The sequence below is a fragment of the Lactuca serriola genome, chromosome 8 (genome assembly GCF_051521515.1).
Source record: "Lactuca serriola cultivar US96UC23 chromosome 8, Lser_US96UC23_V15, whole genome shotgun sequence".
In the NCBI taxonomy this organism is placed as follows: domain Eukaryota; kingdom Viridiplantae; phylum Streptophyta; class Magnoliopsida; order Asterales; family Asteraceae; genus Lactuca; species Lactuca serriola.
The window spans coordinates 34336292-34355998 of record NC_136415.1 but is presented as its reverse complement, the minus strand read 5'-3'; positions in this window follow the sequence as shown (position 1 = coordinate 34355998).

Below are 19707 nucleotides of genomic sequence, written 5' to 3'. Positions count from 1 at the left end.
AGGGTCAGTCAGGAGGGGCTTCGGGGAAGAAGCCCAAGGGATCAGATGCGGGGCCGAAAGGCCAACAGGGACGGGGACGCTGCAGGAAATGCTGCAAGACGTACGAGGGGGCGTGCAGGTTGGGATCATCAGGCTGCTACAAGTACGGCAAGTATGGGCACTATAGCAGGGATTGTACTGGTCCGGCAGCAGTTATTCAGACATCGGAGTTGTTGTGTTTCCACTGCAACCAGAGGGGCTACAAGAAGGCCAATTACCCCCAGTTGACAGTTTTAGCGCCGGTGAAGGCGCCAGCTCCAGTGACCCTGCGGATCAAGGATGGTCGGCAGGGCAAGACAGAGGCTCCGGTGGTGAGGACCCGAGCATTTTAGTTGACTACCGAGGAGGCACGCGCCGCACCCGATGTGCTGACGGGTATGATTCTTTCCCTCTATTTTATTTTTATGATGTTATGATATCGATATGTGCTCCGTATGTATATGTATGCATTAGGATCGTTCCATGTGAACGGCATCCCAGTTCAGGTGTTGTTCGACTCGGGTGCATCCCGATCATTTGTTTCCCTTGCGCTTAGCAAGAAGTTTCATGAGACTTCAGGCGAGTTAGATTGCCCTTTAGAGGTAGAGATTGCTGATGATCGATCAGTGCGAGCGTCGATGGTGTTTCGAGATTGCGTGTTGCGTTTGTTTAAGGAGCGCTACTTGGTAGAATTGGTTCCCATTCCGTTGCATGGGAACAAGGTGATTATAGGCATGGATTGGTTGAGCCCCAATGGGGCGGTGATAGATTGCGCACAGCAGCTAGTGCGAGTCAGGACCCCAGGTGGGGGAGAGTTAGTGATTCATGGCGAGAGGCCACAGCGTGGACCTGCAGTCTGTTCGACAGTGAGGGCTAGGCGATATCTTCAGCAGGGATGCGCAGGATATGTCGCGTACGTGATGGATACCCGGGAGGCGGGTAAGGCGACGGTGAGTGAGGTTCCGGTGGTGCGAGATTTCGCAGATGTTTTCCCATAGGAGCTTCCTGGGATACCTCCGGAGCGACAGGTGGAGTTCAGGATTGACCTCGTTCCTGGTGCGGCTCCGATGGCCAAGGCACCGTATCGGTTGGCTCCTCCTGAGATGCAGGAGTTGTCTACACAGTTGCAGGAGCTGCTAGACAAGAGATTTATTCGTCCGAGTAGTTCACCCTGGGGAGCCCCGATCCTGTTTGTGAAGAAGAAGGATGGGTCGCATCGGATGTGTATAGATTACCGGGAGCTGAACAAGGTAACGGTCAAGAACCGTTACCCACTCCCGAGGATTGATGACCTCTTTGACCAGCTTCAGGGAGCATCTTGGTTCTCCAAGATTGATTTGCGTTCGGGTTATCATCAGATGAGGGTCAGGGAGGAGGATACGCAGAAGACCGCGTTTCGGACGCGCTATGGCCACTATGAGTTTGTGGTGATGCCGTTTGGGCTCAGCAATGCTCCTGCCGCGTTCATGGACCTCATGAACCGCGTATGCAGACCGATGTTGGATCGGTCTGTGATAGTCTTTATCGATGACATCTTGGTTTATTCCAAGACTCAGGAGGAGCATGAGGAGCATCTGAGAGAGGTGTTGGAGACCCTAAGGAGGGAGAGCTTGTATGCCAACTTCTCCAAGTGTGAGTTTTGGTTGCGCGAGGTGCAATTTCTCGGACACCTTGTCAACCAGAACGGGATTCTGGTTGATCCGGCCAAGGTCGAGGCCGTGATGAGATGGGAGGTTCCGAAGTCTCCATTTGAGATTCGGATTTTCCTGGGATTAGCAGGCTACTATCGGAGATTTATTCAGGATTTCTCCAAGATAGCCGTACCCCTGACGCGGCTGACGAAGAAAGCCGTGGTCTTTCGATGGGGACCCGAGCAGCAGGCTGCATTTTAGACACTGAGACAGAGACTGTGTGAGGCGCCGATCTTAGCCCTGCTAGAGGGCGTAGAGGATTTTGTGGTATAGTGCGACGCGTCCATTTTAGGGATGGGCACGGTACTGATGCAGAGGGGACATGTCATTGCCTACGCATCGAGGCAGCTCAAGCCTCACGAGGCGAACTACCCGACGCATGATTTGGAGTTGGGGGCGGTGGTTTTTTCCCTCAAGATTTGGCGGCATTACCTCTACAGGGTTCGATGTACCATCTACACGGACCACAAGAGTTTGAGGTACCTCATGGACCAGCTGAATCTGAATATGAGGCAGCGTCGGTGGTTGGACGTGGTAAAGGATTATGATTACGAGATCCTCTACCACCCGGGGAAGGCCAATGTGGTGGCCGATGCGCTTAGCCACAAGGCGGCGCCGATCAGGGACGTTTGCATGAGGATGACCGTCGTGACTCCCCTGTTGGAGCGAATTCGGGAGGCTCAACAGGAGGCTATCAAGGAGGAACATCGGAAGAGCGAGCGTGTGTTGGGTCAGGTTTCCTCCTTTGATTACGATAGCCGAGGACTATTGACACTACACCGTAGGGTGTGGGTGCCGTATCACGGAGGCGTGCGCCAGATTTTGATGGAGGAGGCGCACAAGTCCCGGTTCTCTATTCATCCTGGGGCGACGAAGATGTATAGGGATCTTCGTCTAGATTATTGGTGGCCCTACATGAAGCGGGATGTGGCATGGTACGTTGAGCGGTGCTTCACCTGCAGGAAGGTCAAGGCCGAACATCAGAGACCGCATGGCAAGATGCAGCCGTTGGATATTCCACTGTAGAAATGGGAAGATATCACGATTGATTTTATCACGAAGCTTCCCAGGACCGCACGTGGAGTGGATTCAATTTGGGTCATCGTAGATCGATTGACCAAGAGTGCTCACTTTATCCCGATCCAGGAGAGCATATCGGCCGATAAATTGGCCGACATCTATATCAGGGAGATCGTGGCGCGGCACAGGGTGCCAGTATCGGTTATATCGGACAGGGATGTACGTTTTACTTCCAGATTTTGGAAGAGATTTCATGACGAGTTGGGCACTCGTTTGCATTTTAGCACCGCCTTTCACCCGCAGACGGATGGTCAGAGCGAGCGGACCATCCATACTTTGGAGGATATGTTGTGGGCATGCGTGTTGGATTTCGGTGGTAGCTGGGATACCTATCTTCCCTTGGTCGAGTTCTCATACAACAACAGCTACCACGCGAGTATCAACCGCCCTCCATTCGAGATGTTGTATGGACGGAGGTGCAGGACCCCGATATGATGGGGTGAAGTTGACCAAAGAGTCATGGGGAGCATCGAAGTGGTGCTCAAGACGACTGAGAGGATCCAGCAGGTTCGGAGCAGGCTTTAGACTGCTCAGAGTCGGCAAAAAAGTTACGCCGACAAGCGCCGATCTGACCTGGAGTTCCACGTTGGGGATATGGTTCTCCTGAAGGTGTCGCCTTGGAAGGGCGTCATCCGATTCAGGAAGCGGGGCAAGTTGGGCCCGAGGTTTACTGGGCCGTTCAGGGTTGTAGCCCGGGTGGGCAAGGTGGCGTATAGGCTGGATCTGCCAGTCGAGCTCAGCCAGATCCACAACACTTTCCATGTTTCTCAGCTGCGGAAGTGCCTAGTGGACGACTCAGCAGTAGTGCCGTTAGAGGATATTCAGGTCGACGACAGCCTGAATTACATCGAGCGCCCAGTCGCAATCCTCGACAGGAAGTCGAAGGATTTAAGGAACAAGAAGGTGGAGCTAGTGAAGGTGCAATGGCAGCACCGCAAGGGTTCGGAGTGGACTTAGGAGCCGGTGGAAGAGATGATGGAGCATTACCCCGAGTTGTTTCAGGATCGAGCAGCCGACTTCGAGGACGAAGTCTAAAATAAGTGGGGGAGATTTGTAGCACCTGGTTCCTGGTACGTAAATCTTAATTGAGTATTTTCCATTTTCAAACTTGGACTCGGCGAGTCATAGGTCCGACTCGCCGAGTAGAGACGGGACCCGGGACATGTTTAAGTTGGCGACTCGGCGAGTCCATATTCCGGACTCGGCGAGTCACCGCTGTTGGATGAAACCCTAAGTTTCAGGGGTTTGCACCCTATTTAAGCCTCATATCCGCCCCAAGCCAGCCCCCATTCACCCTCAGAGCCCCCAGCCCTCGTTCAAAGCTTGTTTCCTTGTGAGTTAAAGTGTTTTTGTGGTCTTCTTGAGGTTTTTGAGGAGAAAGAAGAGTGAATCAAGAAGAGGAGAAGGATGCCAAGCATCTTTGTGTCATTCCAACGTTTCCCCTGAGGTATAGCTCGTTTCCCCTCTGTTTTTAAGATTATTGTCCCTTATAGCTCCATTAAAGTCCTCTTTGAACCATTTCCAAGATTGTGTATGTTTCAGGGTTTCTAATAAACTGATTGACCTTTAGATCTAGGCATGGTTGAGCTCCAGGAGCTCAGATCTACTTCCTTTATGGAGTCATGTTGCACACAAGCCCTAGATCTACCCCTTTTGGTGCACTTTAAGCCTTAGAACCTTTATTGGTGATGATCTACACGTAAAGTTGGAAACTTTACGTGTAAACCAGGCCCTAGGAACCCAGATCTATGATTGGCATGGACTAGATTCAAGCAGAATCGACCATATACTAATTACATGGTAACGACTCGGCGAGTCGTTCATCTGACTCGGCGAGTCGGTTCGCGAGTCTCCGAGTTTGTCCCCTTTTCGTAGTGTCGAGTGAGCAGTGAGTCACGGGGTGTGACTCAGTGAGTCAGAAGCTGAACTCATCTATGGAGGAACTCGGCGAGTCAATGCCCTGACTCGGCGAGTTCAAGGCAATCTCCTTAGATCAAGAACAGACTCGGCGAGTTGTTCATACAACTCGGCGAGTCGCAGCATAAGTGTTCTTCGGATAAAGATGAACTCGGAGAGCTGTTCATACAACTCGGCGAGTCTTAGCATAAGTGTTCATCGGATGAAGATGAACTCGACGAGTTGTTCATACAACTCGACGAGTAGGATGAAGGACTTGAATATCAGTTTAGAAGGAGAACTCGTCGAGTCATCGCCTAACTCGACGAGTAGAAACGGGATTCAGGACAATCGTTTGGGTAGGGACTCGGCGAGTTGGAGAGCCAACTCGGCGAGTCGGGTCAACTGAAAGTTGACTCTGACTTTTACTTAGGGCATGATCAGGGGTAAAATGGTCATTTTACCCAAAGGACAGTTAGCAGTGTTTGATTGAGTATGTTGTGGGAATTGCAGCCGGAGGATTTCTGGAGCAGCAGCTGCAGCAGTAGACAGTCAGTTCCCGATCAGATCAGCAGCTACTTCGAGGTAAGTTACCTTCCAGTAGCGGTGGGTCTATGGCCACAATGCCGGCCCACCAGTAGGAGTTGTATGTAGATGATTGTCTCTGTGATATTCATCTAGGGATTACTACTACATGTGTTATGTGTATGTGCTAGTATGATATGATGCTATGTGCTAGTGACAGTAGGGGAGATAGTCCCCGAGATATCCGGTCGGTAGGGCCGAAGGGGTAGTCATACCCAGCCACGATAGATAGATTTTGATATTATGATACATGTTATGTGGTAGTAGTAGAGGGGAGAAATAGTTCCCCAGTATCCGGTCGAGAGGACCGAAGGGGAGGCCAACACCTAGATATGCTAGGTAGTATGCGGTCGAGAGGACCGAAGGGGAGGCCAGCACCCAGATATGCTAGGAAGTATCCGGTCGAAAGGACCGAAGGGGAGGCCAGCACCCAGATATGCTAGGCAATATCCGGTCGAGAGGACCGAAGGGGTAGGTCGGGCACCCAGATATGCCTGACAATATGTGTATGTTATGAGATTATATGGTATGTGGTACAGTGGGGGAACTCACTAAGCTTTGTGCTTACAGTTTTCAGTTTTTGTTTTCAGGTACCTCTTCTTCGAAGGGGAAGGAGCCGGTGCGGTAGCGGCACATTACACACACTCTTGTTTCCGCAGTTATGAGTTTATTCTGGGATTGATACTCTAATATTTTGGTTGTTCAAATGTTGTGGATTTCAAATTTGGTTTGCGATGTGAAATGGATTAATTAAACAATGTTTTATTTATTAATGTTTTAAAAACAAAATTTTTGGACGTAAAAATTGGGTCGTTACATAAATGACGCCGAAATCCTAGTTATAACCAAGAAGTTATGGCCCCTCGAAGTTTTGCGACGGAACCGGCATGACACTGCGCGACGTAAATAGTGAATTTACGATAGAGTTCTTTTTAGCCTTAGTGACCTAAACAAAAGTTGTATTATATACGTTAAACCGATAGCGTGCATACAAAGAACGCCCAAATCTGACTTCGTATGAGGAAGTTATGATTTTTCTAAGATTTAACCTAGCAGTGCACAGCTGATGTGCACGTAAGTACCAACTAATTTTAATATTTATAACCTAACAAACTTAGACTAACTATGCACTTATAGGCAGTGTACCTAGTCAGATTACAGTATAGCTTAGGTAAGTCGGGTGTCGATCACAGGGAACGGTGGTGAATTAATTTAAAATATTTGATTATAGGTTATAGGACACACGAAAAAAATAAAGAAGTAGTTTAATAAATCTCAAACGAACAATTAATTGACAACTCTCGATAAACTAACAGGAAAGCAAATCTCTTCAGGTACTTTGGTTTAGATAAATTACACCTTAAAAACATAGACAATTGCATACACAAACTCATTTATTCATGTTCACCGATTCCTAAAAGGATTAGATTCGCGTTCACTATAACTAATCCTTTAGCAAACAAGTTAATTCAAACAGTGATTAGTTGATTAAACTAACATGCTTCCTAGTGTTCAGTTCGTATCAAGCAAGACTTGTAAATATAGTTAATCAAATTGGTCGTTCAATTAACCTCTTGTTGATGGTCATCAAACAAGGCTCACACGTTAACTTACTTATTCCCAAGTTAATCCTAGTTTCACATTCGTTATTCCTAGACTTATAATCTCGATGGTCATCAAAATTATAAGAGACAAGCAATCAAGCAGATGTTCATACAACTCAATTTACTTAATAATTAACAGCAAACAATTATCATTAGTACGTAAGGATCTTCTAACAAGCTTGGCAAGATAAATTAAACATAAACAAACAATTCAATATAGCAATTTAGTCTAATAATCAAGGTTTCATTCAATCATAAACACAAAGTAAAAGGTTTTTACACCCAAATCAGAAACTAAATACATAATAGTAACACAGTGGAATGCTAAACATGGTCACGTTAACAACCCATATGATTACCGACGTGTATCCGCTCTCCAATCCTTCCGATCTCCGCTCCCGTTAGCTTAACGGCCTTCCGGCCGCCTTCTAGACCCTCAAAACGGCTTAACAGAAGTTAATTATCGACTAAATTAGGTTAGAAGTCGAATCCCCCCTTATGGTTAGTTGATAATCGTCTTTTATAACCCTTGTAACCGACTTACGTACGCTGGGCGTAAGTCGGATTATGTTGGGCGTAGTGAAGATTAATACGCGATGGAGTTATCTGGATGCCAGCCGTTACGCGGTGCGTACACGTAGATTACGCTGGGCGTAACTCAAATTTGCCATTACGCTTAGCGTACATGCAACTTACGCGGGGCGTAAACGGCTCCTCCAGCATTTTTCCTTTCTTTTAGCTTCTAAGCCTGATTTCCGCTTCAGTCTTTTCTTTTGTTTTCCATCAACAACGAATAGATGCAAATCATAATTCAAAGCATTATAAGTACTTTTTAGTTCTAAAAGAGAATAATAAAGGCCAAAATATTAAGATATAATGTATAAAATATATATATAAATACACATATCAAAATACCCCTCACTTAGCCTTTGCTTTCCAACAAGCAAATTTACTTTTATTTTACTAATATCGTACTAAACAATCCATTTAAAACTCAGCCATTATGTCAAGACCGCAACGCATGAATTTGTGTCTAAAATTTTCCTAAAGTACCCCCCATACTTTAAATACTCACAATCTTCATAAACACTCGCCCACTTCTTTCGAACAATGCTCATTTTATGCATCCCTCTGAATCCATCCGCAGAAAACCTCCTAACCTCAAGGTATTTTTGGTTGAGCAACCCAAGCATACATAATCTAAAATTACAATTTACGATACCACTATGGAGCTTCTTTGAATTCTTCACTTTCTTGAGAATTTGATCTTTGATTTCTTTGAATTCACCACCTTGTTGTTTGATTTCTGGTATCTTCAATTTTTTGAATTTCTTGGAATTTTGATCTTTTGATCTTCACTTTAATTGCTCCAAAATTCTTCAAACTTTTCTTGCAATTCTCTTTTTTTTACATGTACCTCACTTTTTTCACTCAAAACCTACATGCTTAAGCAGGGGCGCTCAACTTCAACATTTATTGGTTAACGATAATAATTTTCCTGGATACATTTCTGGTACACGATGCTAAACATATTGCATCCCTCAGACCAAGCGAGGTTATGTTTTTGTTCCATGATTTCAGTAAAATAAGGGAGGCCACAAATGCACTATAACATGTATTGGCTCAACTAAACATTTGAGTTCTCATCAAATCATCTCATACAACATTAGCAAATTTTCAAATTATTACTAGATTTTTTAAATTAAACTATTATTTCAAGTTTATAAATTTTTAAATTGTCCTAAATCTAGCAATTTCCAAACTATTATTTTTTATAACTATTATATTTTTTTTATTATTTACTTTTACTGACCCCCTACCCCACACTTATTTCATACAATGTCCTCATTGTATGCATAAAACTAATTAAACACATAAAAAGGGAGAAAAAGGAACAGACTCCCCTGGGGTAGTTGTGGCGAGATCGAATGGGGCTGCTACAAGTTGCTTCAAATATTGCTGAAAGACTGAAAACTGGAACTGCTGCTTCTGAATTTGCCGAAAAATAAAATCAAGACTGCCGACTTCAAAAATGTGGTGCACAAGATTGCAAACAAATGCAATGTATCGTAACCATGACGCAGGAAAGTGTCGACCATGCCATCTCGTCAAGAATGACATCCTCTTCTCGCAATGAAAATCCCCCACAACATAGGAAAGTGTCAACCATGTCGTGGCAGTCGGGACGATACTTCTTCCTCGCGTCGAAATAAAACTCTATGGTGTGGGAACAGCTCATCCATACCATAGGAATCAAAATACGGTAGAAACGCCACTTTTCTAAATAATCGCTCACGAAATCAATATGCACCCCGCACTTATGACAAATTGTGGGTCTTGACGATAATCTTCGAACTCTCACACGGCTCTCTCAAGCAACAGTCGGACCTAGCTGCTGAACTTACTGCCAGCTTTCTAAGGGCGAGAATTCTGCAGAGATCTAAACAACCAAAGAGCATCAACACGGAAAACAAAAGTAAAACACCTTAAATTAAACTTAATTACATACCAAATAAAAATAATAATACTAAGCAACACAAAATAAAATAAACTAAAAATAACAAAAATAAAAATAAAAAGGATAACTAAATCACTCATCATCTCCGTCATCATGCCACTGTGTCCCAGAAGTACCGGCTCCATCATGTCGTGACTGGAATGGTGGAGGGAAAGGAACCGAGTACTGAAACCCCTGGTGGGCAAAAAATGTGGTCAACGCATCCCCATACCACTGATGTTGTCTGTCCACATGTGCAACATACTCACCAAGGTTCTGAACCCCCATGTCAATACGGTCAATGCGCTGAGCTAGGTAACGCATATCAATCTCCGGCTCAGGTCCCTGCTGTGCTCCCCGAGAAGCAGGTCTACGCCGCTGTACCCGTCTCGGCTGTGGCTCGACGGCACCCTCCTCGTCCACCACATCATCTGCTCGTACCCGCAAGACACCATCTCCTCCCCGCTCAAGTACACGCATCGATTCCAACAACTGAAGGCTTATCGGCCTCAAATCATGAAACACCATCGATCTCGTGATCTCACGCGTCAACAACTGATATGATCGAGCTAATCGCGTGATAAAATGCCCCCCACAAATTGGGCTATCCTCCCGAAGTCCCCTGGCCTCCTACCCAAATATGCGGCTAAAGCAACTGGAAGGTTCAGGTGCCTGCCTGGAGTAACAAGCGCCCACAAGAAATACAAGTATGTCGAAGGCACTCTCTCACTGTTCTTATGGTGCGTGAGAGATATGGAAATCAAACTGTGCAGCAGTCTGTATGTAGCAGACCGAATCATCCTCCCCGTGCAATAGATGGCGTATAAACTCCCCCTGTAATCTCGGCCCAAAAAGTGTTCTCATTATAGTCATCTGGTCGATCCGTGAGACAATCAGCAAGGAATGCCTGGAAATGGACACTCCTCGTCTCATCTGCTGTATATATCCCCACTCGAGTCGCCATCTCTATAACACTACACTCCCGGCTCACACCACTCAGTCTGAAGGAAAAGGTTGTACTATCATCGGGTGTCTTCCTAGGGTCATAGGAAACTATAGCATAAAACTCCAGCAAAAATTCCCGATAAACAGGCTCCTGGATCCTGAACAATCGTGCCCATCCCTGACATACAAACAAATGCACTCCACTCGCGTCCGAGTGCGTGTATTGCAAAAAATCCTGGATCAGCGCAGCAAGTCCAGTCTGGTTCGCCAATTCCCAGTCGAATGATGGTGCTATATCGATCTCCTTGGTGAGCAACAGACTCAAATTGGTGACATATCATGCCCGGGTTGCATCATTCAGAGTTTGCGGAAATTGTAAGAAACGGTGATCAATCACGTCCTCGGGTGGGTTGGTCCTTTGAGTCCTTCGGGCCATAATCTTTATGTCGTTTTTACAAGAAAAGAGGAAGAATCAAAGATTTTTGGAAGGACTCGTCGTTACAGCGTATGCGGCGAAGAACATCGTCACAGTGGAGGAAAAGAGTTTAAAAAAATAACAAAAAGTCAAAGGGTTAAATGATAAAACCTGTTCGTCGATTTACGCTAGGCGTAAATCAAAGTTACGCTGTGCGTAACCCCAACTCCGAGAAATAACCATCCGCGATCAGTGGTTGATGTACGCGTGGCGTACATTAAAATTACGTTGGGCGTAATTGAAACTGATATATTTCCTTTTCTTTATTTGAAATTCCTTTCTTTTAACTAATTAATTTGGGGACTTATAATTATAATTATTTATTTTTCTTTTTAATTGCTTCAACAACAACCATGACTTTCCGATGAGTGACATTAAAAAAAATGAGACGTCATAATCACTTGTCTTTGTCGAGATCAAACAACAATGGTTGATTAAAACCCTTGCACGCAAGAATTGGTTTGCGAAAACAACCACTTTCGGGACCCGTTAGAATATTTCCTTTGTTTTCTTCGCACCTTTAACTAAAAGCGGAACAAGAAGTGACCTAACTAGTCAAGAACAACAAGAGCTCGGTCTTCCACTTAACCACCACAATACGCCTTGCTATACTATACCTCATGGATTGAGTTGGACAAATCAACAAAGTAGTAGGCTAAGCAGGTCAAGAATTCCCTAATCGCTTGCATTCTCGAAACCCATGCAAAAAGTAAAGTCAAACAATATGTATGATCCCAAATTCCTGCAAATAACAACAAGAACCTTCCCGACAAGTGAAATGATATCAACGAAAACCAAACTAAAAATAAAATCTAACTAAAAACAAATAACGAATAATCAAATAAACTAAATTAATTACAAGTCGTTCCCCGGCAACGGCGCCAAAAACTTGATGTGTACGAAAGTACCCACTAATTTTAATATTTATAACCTAACAAACTTAGACTAACTATGCACTTATAGGCAGTGTACCTAGTCAGATTACAGTATAGCTTAAGTAAGTCGGGTGTCGATCACAGGGAACAGTGGTGAATTAATTTAAAATATTTGATTATAGGTTATAGGACACACGAAAAAAATAAAGAAGTAGTTTAATAAATCTCAAACGAACAGTTAATTGACAACTCTCGATAAACTAACAGGAAAGCAAATCTCTTCAGGTACTTTGGTTTAGATAAATTACACCTTAAAAACATATACAATTGCATACACAAACTCATTTATTCATGTTCACCGATTCCTAAAAGGATTAGATTCGCGTTCACTATAACTAATCCTTTAGCAAACAAGTTAATTCAAACAGTGATCAGTTGATTGAACTAACATGCTTCCTAGTGTTCAGTTCGTATCAAGCAAGACTTGTAAATATAGTTAATCAAATTGGTCGTTCAATTAACCTCTTGTTGATGGTCATCAAACAAGGCTCACACGTTAACTTACTTATTCCCAAGTTAATCCTAGTTTCACATTCGTTATTCCTAGACTTATAATCTCGATGGTCATCAAAATTATAAGAGACAAGCAATCAAGCAGATGTTCATACAACTCAATTTACTTAATAATTAACAGCAAACAATTATCATTAGTACGTAAGGATCTTCTAACAAGCTTGGCAAGATAAATTAAACATAAACAAACAATTCAATATAGCAATTTAGTCTAATAATCAAGGTTTCATTCAATCATAAACACAAAGTAAAAGGTTTTTACACCCAAATTAGAAACTAAATACATAATAGTAACATAGTGGAATGCTAAACATGGTCACGTTAACAACCCATATGATTACCGGCATGTATCCGCTCTCCAATCCTTCCGATCTCCGCTCCCGTTAGCTTAACGGCCTTCCGGCCACCTTCTAGACCCTCAAAACGGCTTAACAGAAGTTAATTATCGACTAAATTAGGTTAGAAGTCGAATCCCCCCTCCTAGTTAGCTGATAATCGTCTTTTATAACCCTTGTAACCGACTTACGTATGTTGGGCGTAAGTCGGATTACGCTGGGCGTAGTGAAGATTAATACGCGATGGAGTTATCTGGATGCCAGCCGTTACGCGGGGCGTACACGTAGATTACGCTGGGCGTAACTCGAATTTGCCATTACGCTTAGCGTACATGCAACTTACGCGGGGTATAAACGGCTCCTCCAACATTTTTCCTTTCTTTTAGCTTCTAAGCCCGATTTCCGCTTCAGTCTTTTCTTTTGTGCTCCATCAACAAAGAATAGCTGCAAATCATAATTCAAAGCATTATAAGTACTTTTTAGTTCTAAAAGAGAATAATAAAGGCCAAAATATTAAGATATAATGTATAAAAATATATATAAAAAAACACATATCAACAGCCCGGAATTCGAATTTTAGATCGAGCGGTTTTTGGCCAACGCAACCTAAATAAGAGTTGAAGATCTCGTTATTAGTAGTGCAACGATAAAAAGACAGACGAAAACGGAGCTCGTATGTAGAAGTTATGAATTTTACGCGGTCATTTAACAGTATAATCTCCTCCTACTGTTAAATTTAAGATCGGTCAAGAATTAGCCAACAGAGTCAAAACGAAAGTTGTAGATCTTGTTTATACCTACGCGTGGCTATAAAGAACGTCGAAAACGGAGCTCGTTCGAAAGTTACGGGGTTTAGAAGTCGGTAGGGTGCTGCTGCAAAATGGGTGATGTGGCACAATCTTGGCCATTGCTTTCTCCCCAAGACTTGGCACTAGATGGTTACATATGACACCAATTTCAGCCATATTTCACCCTATAAATACAACCCTTTCCACCCTCATTTATTCAAACCTCCACCCTTCTCTCTCTACTCTCTCTCTCTCTCTCTAAACCTCCTAAAACTCCCTAGCGCTAGAAGAAAGTCGCGGAGCGCTCGACGGCTCCGAGAAGAAGACCTTTCAGCTCGGAAGATACGTCTACCCTATTTTAAATATAGCTTTTATTTAAATATAGTATTGTTATTAGGAACTTATAATAAATATTTGGGCTATTATTATGAGTTATATAAGTGTCGTTATAATATCTTTCTAACCACTCGCGATACGGGGAATTGGGTTTAAAGGTCCGCATAGTGTTGTTGGATTTCAGAAGTGCTATATGCCAAAATGGTCCTACCCTCCGGTGTTTTATGTCTGGCCACTATCTGTATATAGTGGGTGAAGAGTATTGTTTAACGCTAATATAATAGTAATAATAGGTAGACTATTAATTAGTCTCGGTGAATATTAGACTAAACTATAGTTGTAATGATACTAGTTTTCGTCGAAAGAAAATAAATTAATAGAAGCGAAGCGCTGTCTGAGTTCGGAATCACCACCTTAACAAGTGAGTGCATAATTACTTTTATCTTACACATAAATATGAAGTATTTTATATAAACTACGTGCTATGTGTGCATATTATCTATATACTTGCTATCTATGCCGGATGAACGATTTTATACAAGTTTTAAATGATTTAAACTGTATATGTATTTTATATATACGAATATATTGGGTAAAACATGGGTAGATTAATGATGAGAAATAAAAGATGATATGAGTGAACATTGACAGCTATAGACTTAGTGTCTAATAAATAACATCAGCAGCTATAGATTTAGTGCCTATTGGATAAACGTTGGTAGCTATGGACTTATTACCTGTTAGATAAACGTTGGTAACTATGGACTTAGTACCTATTAGGTAAACAGTGGTATCTATGGATTTAGTACCCGATGAATGAACTTTAGCATCTATGGAATTAGTGCTTTACGAACGAGCATTGGCAGCTATGGACTTAGTGCCTGTCGTATAAAACCTGGAAGCAATGGACTTCGGTTTGAAGGAATATAGGGTAAATAATTCTTAGGTTAGATTCTTAAGAATAAAGAAGATATTGGGGATGGGTAATTGGGATAATTGTTTGATGATGAAACATAATAATTATATTATTGTGAGTTGAAAACCCTATGTACTCACCAGGATTCCCAACCTGACCCACTAAGTTCATTTGTATCACAGGTGTCGATATGAAGTTACATTACACTTAGAGATTAAGAAGATATAAATCACTAGTGATAATAAATGTAAGTTTTGTTTATGCTTATGTTTCTATATTGACGATGACATCCCAATGTTTTAAAATGAATATAATACATTTCTTCGGAAATGCTTTGATAACGTATTTATCATGTTTTTCTGGGAACAAATTCCGCAACATTTTTATTAAAGAGATATTATGATTTTTATAAAGTATAAACAAAATTGGTCTTTTCTGACCATGAAAATGGGGATGTCACATAGAACTATCCCAATTAATTCCTACGGCTTTTGTAAGTATTCCTTACATAATTAAAGTGTTGTCTAACACTTTAATTATTATTTAAACATTGCTTAATTTATTATTTAAATTAATATCTTATTAATTTAAATACGTTATCGTTTATAAATATTATTAGGATACGACTACTTTTACATATTCTAATCCGAGGATCATCGTTAGCACTTCGCGACTTAACCGAGCACACACATTCGAGGTTAGTTCATACTCCTACATTTTCACGATTTCTAAATTGTTTTAACAGGGGAGGGGGGAATACAAGTAAAACACAACCAATCTTATATTTAAAAATATAAATTGCTTATTATATTTTATTACCGTTAAGATGTATTTGAATGTGAAATTACTAAATACGCCAAACATCATTATTGTTAAACTACAAAATATCTTAAGTCGCAACAGTTGTTACATCAAAGGAACAAATGAACTATTTTACCAACTTATAAACTATAATGGGTATAGTTTATGGAACAAATGAAACTATTTTTCTAAGATCAGGTTACAACACTGAAACAAACTTATAAACTATAATAAGTATAGTTTGTGGAACAAAGGAAACTATTTTACTAAGATCGGGTTACAACACGGAAACAAACTTATAAATTATAATAAATATATTTTATGGAACAAGCGAACTATTTTTACAAAGTTACATGTTATTTACTGAAAGGCTTTTCGCTTTATTACTCGTAAACTTGTTTAAGCAGTTTGTGAGACGCCTTCACATACTTATCTAAGTACCAACCAGGTCCTAACTTATAACCAGAGTCTCTTGTAGGGAGAGCGAGATATTTGTGTATAGATCTATACGGGACTGACAGCCTTACACCTTAATTGTTAGCTACAGTTAGGCTGGCAGGCCTGGGTGACAAATGTCGTTAACAATCTGACGCCTGAAGAACGTCGCGATCAGGCTATCATAGGTTACAGTATGGTTATAAGAACTCACATGGAGAAAACAACGACTCATTTACGTAGTAATATACTTTTTAAATAGTCTAAAAGGTTATTAACATCGCTTCTAATTTACAGAGCAAACATATTTTCAGCTAATTTTATTTATGAATAAAACTAGGTATCATTAAATTAAGTATGGCATTTATACTTGCACCTTTTGATCTTGGAACGTTTAAGACTACAACTCTCTTTCTATGGAAAATATAGGATTTTCTAGGATCAACATCATTATTTTACAAGTAAACAGTTTGTAATTCAACTTTCCGAAAACAAATACGATTACTTATCGGAAACAATGTTTTACAGTAGAGCGGGTGCAACTAGGAACATATTTACAAAAGATTCAACACTTATTTACGAGTCATACCAATTACATGAATCTAAGCGTCGAATCACAGATTATAAACATAAGAAACTAATACTTTCAGGTCGAAAAGTATTATGACTATAACTTATTTACAAAGAAAATATTGGATTTTTTGGAGAAAAACATTAACATTTTCAAAGAACAAAGAATAGACTTTTTATAACAAACATACTTACGAACTCACCAACTTTAATGTGACACTTTTTCAAACCACTTATATTCTCGGGAAAGTTAGTAGACAAGTACCCTCACAGGCATTACGAAGACGGAGCATAGTAGTATCATGTCTTATCTTTTGCTATACTTTTAACGTTAAGTAATGTAATGTTTTGAATACAATGTAAATACTAAGTTATCAATGCAATGGTTTTTGTTACTTAGGTTACTATTATACATGTGTTGTGATACTGTACATGACGTCATCCACCCCCTAATGTTTCCATCGTTCCGGTTTGGGGGTGTGACAATTTATGAGGTTCTAGATGCATAAAGTTGGGTCCTTTAGGGTTTGGAATCCCCCATGCATGAGATGGTGTCCATTGGGTGAAAGTATAATGCTTTATTTTGATGTTGGGTTCTTTTGGGGCATGTAAAGTCATCAAGTTAATAACTCTATGGTTTTAGACGTTATTTGAGAGGTAGATCTGTCGTTTGGACTCTTGGTCTTGAGCATTAAGTGCTTAATGGAGTTTGGGCTTAATGGATGATTACGCTGAGCGTACAAGTCTATACGTGCAGCGTACAAGCCAAATTGCATGTACGCTTAGCATATAGTTGAGTACGCCTAACATACTCAGTCAGGAGGGTTTTGACTTTTAGGCTTCGCGTTGGGCTTCCTTTTTGGGCTTGGTTGTTTGAGTTCTTAATGGGCCATCTGGGTACAAGTGTTTTCGACTAGGAAAATTGGTTGGGCTTTAGGGCAAGACCCATGTAAGGAGTTTGGGCCCAATTTGGAAAATCGGGCCATATTTAGGCCTTGGTTGTTTTTGGCTTTTGGGCCTTTCAAGTTGTGAGTTTGGGCCTCAGTCCTGGACCAAGCTAGGATAGGGCTAAAATGGTCTTTTTACCCCAAGTATGGGTTTATGGTTATGGTTTGGAACCCAATGGTTAATTGGGTGTTGTTTTGATATTAACAATTCGGGGAATCTGTCAGCCTGCAGCGAGAGATTTATCCGTGAGATTCAGCAATGCAAGGTGAGTCTCCTCACTATGTTTAGCGGGTCAAAGGCACCAATTCCAACCCATAGTTTCTTATGCTTAGTATGCTTGCTGTCTTCATGACTCTTGCATGTGTTATATGTTTATGTTTACCGAACGGGACTCAATGTCGGGTGGGGCCCAATGCCAGGCAGGGCCTGATGAGTATATTGTATGCTGGTTATCTGTATGTGTTTTATGATTATAATTGGTGTGTGCAACATGTTGTGATTGGGTTGAAATACACCCAAGGCGGGGCCCAGTATGGCATGCTGGGTTGAAATATACCCCAAGTCGGGGGCCCACTACGATGTGTTCGGGTTGAAACATACCCCAGGGAGGGGCCTACTGTGATATATTTGGTTTGAAATATACCCCAGGGCGGGGCCCATACTTGTTGTTTTGGGTTGGAATCAACTCCAAGGCTAGGCCCACTTGTATGATTGGTATGTGGTAGTTTTGGGGGAAACTCACTAAGCTCTTTGCTTACGGTTTTCAGTTTATGTTTCAGGTACTCCGATTTTCAAATGGAAGAGCTCAGGATGATTGTAGAGCACACACCACATGTTTCCGCATTCTATGAATTACTCTGAATTGATGATGTTTTGCTAATTCTTGGCTACCTTGGTTTTATGGGAAAGATATGTCTTAACGATTTATTAATCTAATAACAAATTTTTTTATGTCATGATTTTTGGGACATTACAAAAAACACTTTTAAAATAGTGGCTCTCTCTTCCTCTTGACACATCGAATCTCAGTGCTAATGCTACCAAAATCATTGAAATAGACAACCAAATTACTTTAAACCAAAAGAGTATCAATAACTAGCTGACAAAAAAATTCATAAATTAAGGGCATACCTGGAATAACAATGTCACCTAAACCAAGCATGGAAAAGGGACTTGCAACAATTCTTGATGGAAATAGAAACTGTAAAAAAAACATTATGTTAGATTATTATAAACACAAGTTTCATTATATATATATATATATATATATATATATATATATAAAATATGTTTTACCTTGATAGGTGTATTTTGCACAACGCATGGGTATTCGTCTAATGTATTCTGTGAGACATTTCTATGCTAGCTAATAGTACGAGCTACAATACACAACATACAAGTAAGCTAATGCGTGAAGTATAATTACAAATCCTTAACTTTGTGTAATCCGTCAGTTTCAACCTCTTTATTTTGTAAATTGATATTTTTCATCCCTGTGCTTTTTAAAATATCATTTTCACCCACTTCACCTTCAACTTTGTATAATATAACTTTCATCCCTTCACTTTCTAAGGTGTTGTTTAAAAAAAAAAACACCTCGGACCACTTTTTGTTGCGCAGCGCAACACTTGCCCTCTCACAACAGTTTGTTTTTTGGAAGGCTTCAAACTACAAAACATATGTGCATGTTCTGTGTGGCGCAACTGTAACATCCCAATATTCAAGACCAAAAATTTAGTTTTTAGTTTAACAATTCATAAAACCAACAGTATAAAAACATCCATAATAGCATCCCATGTCAAAACCAAAGTGTCAATAATCAAAGCATGTTATCATAAAACAATATCAGAGTGTAATCCCAAAGATCTCATGTGCGGAAAACATAGTGTGATGCGCTGCGATCGCCGGCTACTTTCCTTTGAAAACGAAGTACCTGAAACCAAAACTGAAAATCGTAAACACGAAGCTTAGTGAGTTCCCCCATCATACCACATAACCAACATACTGTCAGGAAATTCTAGGGTGCCCGACCTACCTTGTCTGGCAATTCAGGGGTGCCGACCTACCTTGTCTAGCAATTCTGGGGTGCCGACCTACCTTGTCTAGCAATTCTGGGGTGCCGACCTACACTGTCTGCCAATTCTGGGGTGCCGACCTACCATGTCTGGCAATTCTAGGGCGCCGACCTACCCTCCGAGTTATCTCAACCGGCTACGGGGACTATTTCACCCTTACTACTACCACATAATAACATAGCATAAACATACTATTAGGCATATATGAGGTGCCCAACCTACCTTTCGGTCCTTACGACCATAACACGAGGACTATTCCCCTTA